Source organism: Mixophyes fleayi, chromosome 1, assembly GCF_038048845.1.
Source record: "Mixophyes fleayi isolate aMixFle1 chromosome 1, aMixFle1.hap1, whole genome shotgun sequence".
Classification (NCBI taxonomy): Eukaryota; Metazoa; Chordata; class Amphibia; order Anura; family Limnodynastidae; genus Mixophyes; species Mixophyes fleayi.
Genome location: NC_134402.1, coordinates 460,554,412 through 460,568,543, shown reverse-complemented (window position 1 = coordinate 460,568,543; position 14,132 = coordinate 460,554,412). Strand labels below are relative to the sequence as shown.

Genomic DNA, 14,132 nt, shown 5'->3' with positions numbered 1-14,132 from the left:
CGATAATGGAAGCGTTATGGACACACGTTGCTCCATATTGCCCTAAGTAACATACACAGAAAAATTATTGAGATAGATGGGAGCTGCGTGTTGTCTCCAGTTGTCAGGTACCAGGTCTACGGCGCCGTCTGGGGTGTCTCCTGCGCATGCGCCATGCAGTCTGCTAAAATGTCTATATGTGCAATGCTGGTTCTTTACTGCATGTTTACCATAGTGCTGCATGGACAAGCAGGGATTAACTCCTTGTGTATTTATCCTGATTCCACTTATTTACTATGTACACAAACCTGTATCCTGGGTTCAATAAACCAACGTTCTGGTTAAGAGACAACGTGAGGATTATCCTCCTTACTGACATCTGCTGACACCTGGTGCAATCTAATGGGAATCTGCCAATAAATATCAGTCTGCACCCGTGTGACCAGAGCAGAGAGATCATTATCATCTTATATCAATAACCAGAACACTGATAGTGATGGTTTATTAACTCCTTAATGTGTGCGGCCTTTAACCAATGTTTATGGAGGATTTTGTGTAATGGTAGAAGTTGCTTTTGCCCAATGGGAGACGTTGGATGATGTAATATATGGAGCATGTGACCAATGCACCTAATCCTCCAGATAATTGTAAAAAGAGATCTCCACTGTCGGTGAAGATGTAAAGCGGAGGAGAGGGGGACGGATTAGCAGCGTTTCATGCTTTATGGAGGAGTCATTTCTGCTTTACTAAAACATCTCACCTTGCACCAGGTCAGCGCTGGAGGAGATTGGCTCTCGCTCTACACCGCTAATGTCGCTCATCTTACCCCTTCTGTTTACATTTCAGTAGAAAAGATTCAAACACACACAAGCGTCACCTGTAATAGAGACAGTCCTGGGGGTAAATCTATCAAACCTTCTAAACAGGAAAAGTATAGGTGTTGTCCATAGCAACTAGTCAGATTATAGGTAACATATTCTAGACTGTACTAGATTAGTGATACCTAGAATATGATTGGTTGCTATGGGCAACACCTCCACTTTTCATGTTTAGAAGGTTTGATACATTTACTCTTTGATGTCTCATGAGCTATATGAATAAAGCTACACTGAGCAGTGTTTTAAGAGAAAAACATAAATGTTTATTTAATGAAGGGGATGATACAACAGTCCTAAGGGAGGTCATGTGACATTTACACCCGGTCGTACATTTAGGATGCAGCAGTGTCTCCCAAGAACAATAAATAGACGCACATTGTGGTGTCCGCTGGCAAAGGCTCGTGGGTGCTAATCAAAAGCCTTGTGTACTGCACATCCAGCGCACGTAGAACATGTGATTATCTGCTACACAAAGTAATGAGGAGGAGAATGTCAGGGTGATTATTTAAAATGTAATTGTAGAAAACAATAAGATATAGGGAACATTGTTAGGCCCCAGCATTCTGTATATGTGTACACTGAATCATTGTTATTAACATGTTGTATAGTTGCTGATTTTAGAGTTTTCTTATTATTTTAGTACTTTTTAAATCACATCCATTTAAAATTATTCACAGGTTACTGATGTCATCAATTTAGTCAGCAATTTAATATAATTTCTTATCCCCTCTGCATAATAAATGCTGTGTACTTACATGTCGCACCCAGGCAGATGGTGGAGATGAGCAGAGTAAATGCGATCACGGTGGGGACCAGTAAGACAATCGATCTCCTGCCTGGAACAGTATAAAATACAGTTATATCACATACAGAGGATGTGACTCTTCTCTAGAACGTGGGAAGTTCATAGATACTGGGGATGTGCACTGATCCTGTGTTTTTGTCTTGGTTTTATTTTTGGATCTGTATTATTTTACAAAAATTGCTAAAATCACATTATGTGGCATTTTTTCCCCTACATTATTATTAACCTCAATAACATTAATTTTCAGTCATTTCCAATTTTGACCACCTCACAGCTGACAATATTATTTTCATCCAGTTTTGGCGAAAGACTGCAGCGAGCTGCCTGGATACTAAGTGACAGAGCAACGGCACAAACACACGTCAGTTTAAAGCACAAATATATCATTATCATCATCATCACTTATTTATATAGCGCCAGCAGATTCCGTAGCGCTTTACAATTGGGAACAAACAGTAATAAAACAATACTGGGTAATACATACAGACAGAGAGGTAAGAGAACCCTGCTCGCAAGCTTACAATCTATGGGACAATAGTTTGATACACACGGGTAAATGCTACATCATATTGAATATTTGTCCAGCTGGAATGCAAAGGAAAAAGTATTTAGTGGGCTGTTTGCTCAGTCACACATCAATGTTGGAAAGAGGATAGTTGTCTTGTATAGCTGTGTAGAGGGTGGTTATAGGGTAACCCAGGGAGATTAAGAGGGAATTTTATAAGCTTGTCTGAAGAGGTGGGTTTTCAGAGAACGCTTGAAGGTTTGAGGACTACAGGAAAGTCTTACTGTGCGAGGGAGGGAATTCCACAAAGTGGGTGCAGCCCGAAAAAAGTCCTGTAACCGGGAATGGGAGGATGTGATGAGAGTGGAAGAGAGACGCAGATCTTGTGCAGAACGGAGGTGTCGAGATGGGAGATATTTTAAGTGAGGAGATGTATGTCGGTGCAGTATGTTAGTAGAAAAACTTTATATTGGATTGGTTGAAAAACAGGTAACCAATGTAGAGACATACAGAGTGGCTCAGCAGTGGTAAAATGATTTGCTAGGAAAATCAATCTAGTCGCTGCATGCAAAATAGATTGTAGAGGCTCGAGTCTGTTTTTGGGAAGACCAGTAAGGAGGGAATTACAACAGTCAATGCGGGAGATGATGAGTGCATGAATTAAAGTTTTTGCAGTGTCTTGTGTGAGATATGTGTGTATTCTGGAAATAATTTTTTGATGTAGGCAGCATGATGTAAATATAAAGTTCATGTAGAGGCTGAGGATGCTGAGAAGGAATTGAGCTGATTGCTAATCGAGGGAGATGATACCATTTCAAGTCTGATCTTATTAATCTTGTCCTTGAAATAGGAAGCAAGATCCTGGGCACTGGCAGTCGGAGGTATTAAAGTAATTCTATTGTTTTCAAATAAGCATTGCATAGGCGATTATATTGTGTTTCTAACGCACAAAGTGATTTATTTTAGCAGATGTAAATAGTCAACAATTCAATACATTATTATATTATGATACAGTACAGCCTATACCAAAAGTTACATACATACCGCGCTCTTATCGCATGCACTCGCTGCGCTAACCACGGGCACCCCTGGACAGTGATTCATCTTTGAATACTGTGATCAGTGAAGACTGAGGCTGGTGGGGGTGCAGCTATGATATATATGCAGTCAGTGTTATAGAGTGAACAATAGAGATGACGTAGCTTGCTTCTATAGGTCCAGACAAGGGTGGTTCCAGGGTAAACAGGTCATAGGCTGATTCAATCTAAGGAATCCAAAGGTGGGGGTCGTCTCTCCAGGGGATGTGCTCCAGTTACAATGAATTCATTAGCATTTCACATTCTGATATCACTCTGGCTATTTATTCCCTAAAATCAATAACTAGAGTATGCAATATGCGATCTCTTCGGCGATGGAACCGGACAGCTGCTGATGAATAGGGGATTAGTATTATATCAGACATGAAACATTTCCCATAACCTGAACCTTAGATAACACTGAAGTGTACATATAATCATAATATATAAACTAATAATAAACCAAATACTGTCTGCTTATAAATTACTGTGTAATGGATCCAATATGAATATGAATTATATAAATAACTAAATGTTGTAATGCGAGTGTGTGCGTGCGTATTTTACCGTGCGATCGCACCACGCCACGTGTTATGTGGCGTACGGATCTTTGTTACGTGGCGTACGGATCGCAATCGCACGGCAAAACAATATTAACCAATATACTTTCGTTCATCCAATTATACGACTTCGACAGAGGATTTGGGGTGGGAGGATTGAGAAGAGATGTATTAAATGTGCTAAAAAGGCGTTTGGGGTTAGAAGCCTGAGCATAGATGAGAGATTGGAAGTATGTTTGTTTAGTAGTGTCCAGAGCATTTCTGTAGGAGTGGTAGATAGCGGTATGTGTGATGAAATCATTAAAGGTGCAAGATTTACACCAGTGACGTTCAGCTTTACGAGAAAGTTTTTGTAGATTTCTTGCTACGTTAGTATGACAACAAAGTATACGTGGAGTATGAAGAGTCGCTGGAGCCACTTGATCAAGGACAGTTGCTAGGGTATGGTGAAAATGATCATCTGCAATATCAGCGGAGGAGAATGTAGAAATTGGGGAGAGAAGGTGTTGGAGTGAGGTGGAAAACTCTTTTAAATCAATAGCGTTGATATTTCTGTGGGTATGAGGAGGCTTGGAAGAGTTTGACACCAGGAAGGTTAAAGAACTGGGAGTGAGCGAGTAACTAATAAGATGATGATCCGAGAGGGGGAAGGGTGTGTTAAGGAAATTAAAAACTGAGCATAGTCTAGAGAAAACAAGATTAAGACAGTGGCCATCCTGATGAGTAGCGGATTCAATCCACTGGGAGAGGTCAAGTGAGGAGGTTAGAGAGAGTAGTTTGGAAGCAGCATTGAAACGTGGATTAGAAATAGGGATGTTGAAATCACCCATGATGATGGTGGGGATATCAGTAGATAAGAAGTGAGGGAGCCATGCAGAGAAGTGTTCAAGAAATTGTTGGTGTGGACCAGGGGGGCGATAGATGACAGCAACACGCATAGAGAATGGGTTAAAAATCCTAACAGCATGTACTTCAAAAGATGTGAATGTGAACGATGGGACATTTGGTAGAACTGTGAATGTGCACTGTGGGGAGAGAAGTAGTCCAACCCCACCTCCCTCACATCTAGGAAACATTGCCACACAGCAGTGGCATAAAAGGAAAGTGGTACAAGCTGGAATTGTACTTGGGCCCTCCCACCTACTCTTATGTTGGATTGACATAATATGATTGATGGGTAGCAGACTAGACAAGGTTATAAAGTCGACAATATAATGACATAGACAGTATTATTAGGAGAACAATTGAAATGTAGACAGTATTTGTTATGTTGACAATTCAAATGTAGACGGTAGTATCCCTAACTCTATTCCTGTCCCTATCTCTAGACCTGTCCTTAACCATATCCCTAGCTCTATAATAATACTGTCCACATTTAAATAGTCTACCTTATCATACTGTACACCATATGAATTGGTGACTCAATATTACTTCTGACACATGAAGTGTAAAACAGTGCAAGATGGAATGGTCCTTGGGACCACCCACCCACCCACCCATATGTTAAAAAGGACATGTACAGTTTAACAAACCAAGCACTTCAGTGACAAGGACTACCAGTTTTGTGGCTGAAGTGCTTGGTTTGTATGGGCCCACACAAAACAAGCTATCAATGGGCTTACGGCAGCTAAGCTGACACTGCTGTCAATGAACTCTACAGTGGCAAGTCATATATCACTGGAAGCAGTTCTTGCCAGTGATAAAACCAAAAAATCCACCTCTTTTGTGTGGAATTATTTTTAACCAAATCCTGACAACAGGTGTCTAGTCATTTGTAGTGTTTGTAAAGCCAGAGTCAGTAGAGGTAGGGACCTTAACCATCTAGGAAGCACATCCATGTTACGATATTTGAAGTGAGTTCATGGCAAGCTTTTGGGATAATCAGAAACTTATGCTAAGAAAATAACAGCAAGCAGTCCAGCATCAGCTACCTCCCTTCTCTCAGCTAGATCCCAGCACCTGCAATCTACACCGCCAACACCTTCATCATCAATATCCTAACTAGCAATCTGAGTTAGTCCTGCATCCAAGTTGCTAAGGTGAGATGACTCCTCCCATATCCAGGATTACTCAGAAGAATCCTTGAGCCCACTGCTCCTGCTGCTCCTGCTTCTGGGGGTGGATCTTCATCCAAGAAGCAGATCAAGAAGATTACTAGTAGTTTGAAAGAACAATTGACTGTTAAACAATCCTTTGCAAGAGAAAGCAAGTATGACAGCTGTCACCCAGTCGAACAGCGTATCACAGACGCCATGGCGACTATACTATATTAGATCTGCGTCTAATATCCACCATTAGTGCAGCAGGTTTTAGACAGTTAATAGAGGTCCTGTGTCCCCATTTCCAAAATGCTATCTTGACACCATTTTACTAGACAAGCAATACCTTATCTATACCAAGAGGTTACAAACAAATTCATTATTGGGCTACAAAATACCATTCTACTCACTGTACACTTAACTACAGATATGTGGACAAGCAGAACTAGGTAAACTAAAGATTATATGACTGTGACGGCCCACTGGGTTGGTGATTCGCCTTCAGCAGCAGAAACAGCAGCAGCATCTAATAAACAATGCCAGATATTTCACAGGCTGACTACTCTGTGTATTACTGGCTTCACTAGGAGGCATACCAGTCACAACTTGTTATAAAAACTGAGGGATTTCATTGCAGCATGGCTTATCCTGCTTGGACTCTCCTCAGGATATGTGATTTCTGATAACACCACCAATATTGTGAGAGCATTACAGCGGACTGTATTCCATCACATTCCCTGTTTTGCTCACAAAATAAACTTGGTGATACAGAACTTTTTAAAAAATGACAGGGACTTGCAGGAGATACTGTTTGTTTCTTGGGACATTTTGGCATTCAGAAACAGTATGTTGGAGATTGCAGCAGCTGCAAGAAGAATAAAATTTGCCCTGCCACCAACTGAAGCAAGAGGTGGTAACAAGGTGGAGGTCCACCATTTATACACTTCAGAGGATGGAGGAACAGCGAAACGCCATTCACGCTTTCTCAACAAGCCATGACAGTGGGAAAGGATGGGGAATGTATTTTAGTCCAATACAGTGGAGAATGCTTTCAGTGTTTTGCAGGGTCCTGAAACTATTTTAAGTAGTCACTTGTGAAGTGAGTTCAGACAGTGCTATATTGAGTCCAGTGATTCCCCTAATTAGATTTTTGGAAAAGCAGCTTGAGAAATTAAAGGAGGAGATGAAGAAAAGCAATTCTGCAAAGTACATCGGACTTCTAGACCACATATTTTATTCGCTTCACCAGGTTCCAAGAGTTATCAACATCTTGAAATCGGATCACTACATTTTGCAACTGTGCTTGATCTTAGGTTTAAGAGCTATGTCTTCTCTTTCTTTTTCAACTGACCCAGATCTCAAGATGCAATGAGCTCCTGGTCAGCAAGCTGACAGCTCCAGTGGTACAGACCCAGTGGTGATGCAGATGAGTCAGCACAACAATTTGATATCTGGTCTGGTCTAAAAGAATTACCCAAAATTTATGGCACCTCTGCCGTAACTCCACCTGATCCTACTATCAACGTCCAAAAAATGGTGGAGGATTAGTTTAATGGCAGCATAGAAATAGACACATCAGACAGTCTCTTTACATACTGGGAGGAAAAAAAAGACAATTTGGAGACCCATGTACAAACTCGCCTTGCAATACCTAAGCTGCCCACCCTCCAGTGTGTACTCAAATTGAGCATTCAGCACAGCCGGGAACCTTACTGAGGGAGATCAGATAAGCAGCAACATCAAAGAGGAACATGTCATAGGCAGCCCGGTCTGCATCAGAAAAGTGTTTGACAATGACGTCCAGGAGGTAGTCACACAGCAGATTGATTGCAGGTACAGTCAGTTTCAGCTTGTGAGTAAGGTCCTTGTCAGCTATCCGTGTAGTAGTCTACTTCCTAAAAGGATGATGTTCATCAAAATGAACTACAAATTCCACCAGGAAGGCCTTTACCAGTAATTACATCAAAGTACACAGACTTCTGTAATGGTGGATTACAGAGGGAATAAATTATTATTGTGTGAGGATGATGTACACACTGATGAGGGTGAGGCTGAGGATGATGTACACACTGATGAGGGAGAGGCTGAGGATGATGTACACACTGATGAGGGTGAGGCTTAGGATGATGTACACACTGATGAGGGTGAGGCTTAGGATGATGTACACACTGATGAGGGTGAGGCTTAGGATGATGTACACACTGATGAGGGAGAGGCTGAGGATGATGTACACACTGATGAGGGTGAGGATGAGGATGATGTACACACTGATGAGGGTGAGGCTTAGGATGATGTACACACTGATGAGGCTGAGGATGATGTACACACTGATGAGGGAGAGGCTGAGGATGATGTACACACTGATGAGGCTGAGGATGATGTACACACTGATGAGGGTGAGGATGATGTACACACTGATGAGGGTGAGGATGATGTACACACTGATGAGGGTGAGGATGATGTACACTGATGAGGGTGAGGATGATGTACACACTGATGAGGGTGAGGATGATGTACACACTGATGAGGCTGAGGATGATGACAGTGTAGATTACAGCTGCTATCTAGCTGAGAGGAGGGAGCTAGCTGATGCTGGTATGCTTATTGTTATTTTGTGTAGAATCAGAATGGCATGTTGGCAATTTTATGTTTTTCTACAGTAAACTTTCCCTTTATTAGAGTTGTTTTTTTCTTTACCAATGAAAGATCTTGTATTTTGGATTTCATTTTCCATGACTTAAACCCACTATGTTCTTGAGCATAGGCTTTAGTAGCAGGACTAGTATCATCATGACTGGTGCCAGCAGCTTGTTGGTGCTCCTGCTCTTCTGTTGACTGATCATGGTCCATATCGATGAACATTCACACAATATGTCCAAAAATTTTTAAAAAAATTTAACGCACCACGAGTCAGTGATTTATGTGTTGTGTTGCAGAATAATGTGTCTGAGCAATGGCACTGGAGACTGGCGAGTGACAAGAACGATGCTACCCCTCCTGTGTGTGCAATATTGCCGGATCTCCTGGAGAGGGAGGTACTTATGGAATCCAAAACCCCAGAGATCTGACAACAGGATGATGACATTTTGCCTCGATGTCAGATCTAAGGAAGCGGGAGAGTACCGAGCTGCCTCGGCTCGTTACTCGGATTTGCTATGTTTGGGGGGCTCGGTTTTTAGAAAACCGAGCCTGTGCATTTCTAACAGAATCATAGAAATATAGACACTGAAAACGGGTCAAAATATAGAATTAAAACTCTTTTACATTTTGTTTCTGAACAAAATAAAATGTAATTTTTAAAGCGAGGATATGGTTACATTTTCTACAAAGAGTGAATAATTAAGATGTCATCAATTACATAATATCAAATGGTGCAAGACACGAAACAGAGAGCGTTGTGTATATGGGTAAATTAGATGGACTATATGACCGGTAGTTATACAGATATCGGGCACTCATCAGCACTGTGGTCGCAGATGGGAATAAGCACAGTAGTGACTGTGGGTACACACAGAGGGGCCTCATTTAGAGGTGAACATTACCATGCAGCCAAACGTAGATAATAAAACTGCATCTGAACATATTGTTTTTAACTTTATATTTTGAATTTTAAGCATCTTAAGATACATGGACCTTCAAATCCAGGGTATATAGATATGTCTCTACCACTGTCAGTATTATCAACTTGATGAATCCTTAAAATAAATAAATAAATAAAACAGTGCCCCCCTTCTTCAAAATGAATAAGAAGTGCTATAACCTGGGACATGTTACCACTAAACAGGGGGATTACCAGCACGGGGTCCTCCTGACATACTTTAAAAACAGTCCCAGCCAACTCAGCTCCCTACTTCTACCATCAATATCTCTGTGCTTCCTTTATCTTCTCTGTCCATCTGCACTTTCTACCTTTATCCCTCACAGTCCTTGACCTTCTCACCTATTTCAAATACAAAATTACAACACCTCATGCCAAATCTCGCTCCCCATCCACCTTCTCCAACACTCCTCAAGCCACCCTCAGACTATTCTCCCCCATAAATGAGGACTCTGCCCTCTTCCTATCATCTTAGACAACAACATACCTGATTACTGCAACCTCTTCATATCTGACATCCTTCTCACACATCTCTCCCTGCTTCTATCCATCCTAAATGCAACATCAACACTGATCTACCAGTCTCACCACTCCACACCCACCACACCGCTCTGCAAATCCCTACACTGGCTTCCTACTTCTTCCAGAAGTCCAGTCAGATTACTCACGCTCACTTACAAAGCCCTCAACTCCTTCATACATCTCAAGCTTCACTTTAAACACTCTCCTGAGGATATACTAAAGGTAAAGTAAGAGATACAATTATTTTCTTTTTGCAATTTTGTAGATTACCACAACAACATATTGCAGAATGCTTAAACAAAGAATTTGCGAGCACCTGACACAATAAACTCTACACAGATACCAATAAACTGTATAAACATGTTAAAGTGCCTTCCATGTTCTGGAATACATTTATACAACTAAAACCCTCCACACTTAAGGAAATGTGATATATTATTGTTTCATATAAAAATAGATAACAATTGATCAGTTATTAAGGGCGCTCTCTCTGTAGTATAAGTAATAAACATGCAAACAAAAGACAAGAGAGAAATACTACTTATGTGAGGCTCTCTGTGATTGACAAGTGGGTATAGAGGAAAGGAAATCTCAAGAAGAAATGGTTCTGGCATCCAATGGGGGATGAAAAATACACTCACACTAGAATAAAAAATAACTTTTATTGTTCATATTAAAGTAAATGATTAAAAGTGAAATATAAATAAGTGAGACCTGTAGGGAAAGTGAGATCTAATGTGTAGTTGCTGTGATAATTCTTAGGGCTAGATTTACTAAGAATCGCTGGTGGATTAGTGGTACAAACCACCGCAATGACTTCAATTTAAAATGACTGGTGATGTTTGGCAGATTGAAAAAGCTAAACCCCCGGCGGCTTGGATGAAAACGCCACCAAAAGACAGGACAGGACAGTTTTATTACCTGCTTCAGGATAGCTGCTGTTTGAACTATTTAGCCATTCAGAACATAAGAGAAGCTCCACTGACATTTAAATTAGGTTGGTAATCATTATTTATTGATAAAGGGGCAAAATTAATTAAATAAAAAGGGGGGAAAAAAATGTCATTATATTAAGGGGATAAAATCATTTAAATTATTATATTATTTGGACAATATGTAATGACAAATTGTGCAATATAAAGAATTATATCCACCAGTAACAATCAGTTAATAATATTATATATTCACATTACCCACATAATATAATAATAGTGTTCATTTAAAAAAAAAAAAAAATCCCCATAAGATAATATTAAATTCATTTTGTCCCTTTATCAATAAATAATGATTTTCCAGATATTTTAAATGTCAGTGGTGCTTTCTCTTGTGTTCTGAATGGCAAAATAGATCAAACAGCAGCAGTCTGAGCTATCTCGCCACTCACAAGCACCTCTTTTATTTTGGCCGTTTGGACGGCTGTTTTGCAGCATTTTTGAAAACCCCCAACTTAGTGTATCCGGCTGTTTGTATGGTCATCATTGTTAAAATCGGGATAACGGTTTGTAAAGTGGTGGTTCTGAAAATGTAATTTCTGGCCATTTTGACGGCGGTTTGGGCTTTAGTACATCCGACGGTTTCAAAACAGCCGGTAAAATGACTGAAAAGCGGCGGTTTGAGTAAAACGCTCTTTAGTAAATCTAGCGCTGAGTATGTAATATGGTCGTTATCTACACAGTTATTTAGTCACATTTATTGTTCTCACCAAATATTAGCCCATCACAGGGTTTATTAAGATAAAAGGACCAAACAGATGTCATTCAGCTCTATCACATGTTAGCTGTGAGCTACAATAGCAAGTAATTGTCTCCCGGCATTTACCTTTGTTTAATAACAGACATTATGTATCAGCTTATTTAAGTAACTTCTGCCAATAATTGTAACTAGATAAAGATTGCAGACACCTATCTACACTAGTAACAATTTATATAACATTATAGAAAGAATACTACATGCTGTAATAATAAATAGCAGACTCCTATCCCTTATATATGTAACATATAGACCTATGTCTGATTGCTCAATACTTGTATGAATACTGCTGATGCTCTATTTATGTTTAAGTGTAATACCTATAATATTGTACACCTAGATGTATAAATATATAGTACCAGATGCAGGGAGGAAAATTCCTCTAAAAGTTATTTAGAGAGACCATTCTTAAAGCACTGTTATATAGCAGCAGCGTATGTGACGAAGCCTTAATTGACCCCAATAAGTAAATTGTTGTGGTAATCAATGGCACACGCCACTTAAACAACAGATAACATTATCTTGTAACACAGAAGTTATTTACTAATGAATAAGATGTTAGTAACGTGACAAGGAGATGTTTTTATTGAGCTGCTACAATCATCAGCATCATCAGCAGCTATTTATATAGCGCTACTAATTCAGTACAGAGAACACACTCACATTAGTCCCTACAGGTATTATTATTATCATTTATTTGTTAGGCGCCACAAGGTTTCCGCGGCGCCGTACATAGTACAAACAGTAGACTATACAGGGTGAAACAGTACAGAACAATAAACACTAAGTACCAGTACTTCAGAAACTCCCGGGCAGACATATGGAGTAAAGACGGAGCAGAAGAATAGGTATGGAGACAGGAGGGGAGAGGGGAGGACAAGGTGTGAGGTAGTGCCTCACACCTTGTCTGCTCAGCTCCTCCCATTAGAAGGAGACCTCAGATGACAAGCTCCCCCGCTCCATCAGAACTTCCCCTAATCTGTCCTCTTTCAAACGAACATTAAAAACCCACCTTTTCCTTAAAGCCTTCCAGTCTCATGCCTAAACTCCCACCGGTCGGCTACCTCTCTTTCTCATCCCTTCTTCCTTTCTCCCCCTTCCTCGACTCCGTCTCCGTTTCTCCCGTCTCTCCGTCTCATCCATGTGTCTGTCTATCTTACCCTCCCTTTAGATTGTTCGCTCCTTTGAGCAGGGCTCTCCTACCTTCTGTTTCCATCACTTTTAACTGCGCTCTCCAGCTACTCAGTTCACCTCCTCTCGGTCCCTCTGCCCTGTCTCCTCTCGCTTCTCTCCGCTCCCCTCAGTGACTCTCAACCTGTCATCCGTGCCCACCCTCTTGGGCCATAGTTACCTGCCTGTACTCACTTTTCCCCTCCCTCCCTCTCTTTCATGCTGTGCCTGAGTCCCCAGAGTTATAGTGCTTACTGTTACTTGTACTGTGCTGTTTCACCTTGTACTGTGCCATTGTTTGTCCTTGTACGGCGCTACGGATACTTTGTGGCGCTCTATAAATAAAAATTAATAATAATAATAATGACATTCATGACGCACTGATACATACTCGTACCTGCATATTGTACATACTTTTCCCTTCTTCCAGCATTTACACCATCTGTGCTTTCCTGGGTAATAGCAGATTTTGTCTCCTTCTTTGATGGTTTTTGGAATTTCTTGACAGCTGAGTATGTGGAGGTCTTGTCTTCACTCTGCGGAGTCACTGAAACAGCAGCACAGTGGGTGTCAGTAGAACCACAAGTCCTATCACATGACTTTGATATCGTCCCAAACAAGGCCAAGCTCTACCCTTTCCTTAATTACTTGCCCCACTTTCTTGTTTCTTGTCTGCTTACACCTACATTACTCCACAGTCTATACAAGCTGGAATTACCCTCACTCCTGCTTATCACCTTCTTGGGCCTCGTTCTCAGCTCCTTCTACTGGCTGCTGGCAACATCTCCCCAACAATAACAGAGTTCACCGGCATACTTGGATGACATAACCATTGTCAGCCAGACCTGGCGTAAGTATGTACTTATATCCCAGGGGAAGGTGGATTAGATACAGTGTGTGACAGAGGAGAGGTGGGAGAGTCTGATAATGTGATGGGGCTTCAAGCTGTACATTGTAATTATGTGATATAATAATATACTGCACCTTCCAGCAGCCTGTACATTGTAACTATGTGGCATAATAATAGTCTCCACCTTCCAGCAACCTGTACATTATAATTATGTGACATAATAACAAACTCCACCTTTCTGTTTCTTGTCATTGGATTTTCCTTTCTTCTTTCCTGGTGTTTTGCTAACAGCCGCATATGTAACCGTCATGTCCTCACTCTGCGGAGAGACTGGAATAACAGAGCAGAGGTGAGTGACAGCTGTACTGACAAGTAATATACCTAGATATCAGACAGTAGAT

The 14,132-nt window shown here is 40.8% G+C and overlaps 1 long non-coding RNA gene across 1 annotated transcript; it reads right to left on the bottom strand.

Moving 5' to 3' along the window:
- On the bottom strand, positions 1 to 13,420 carry LOC142110309 (uncharacterized). Its single transcript, XR_012680510.1, has 3 exons — positions 13,279 to 13,420; positions 1,613 to 1,693; positions 1 to 42 (listed from the first exon to the last, which is right to left on the bottom strand). It is a non-coding gene; the product is annotated as an uncharacterized LOC142110309 (long non-coding RNA).
- Positions 13,421 to 14,132: the final 712 nt, after the last annotated feature.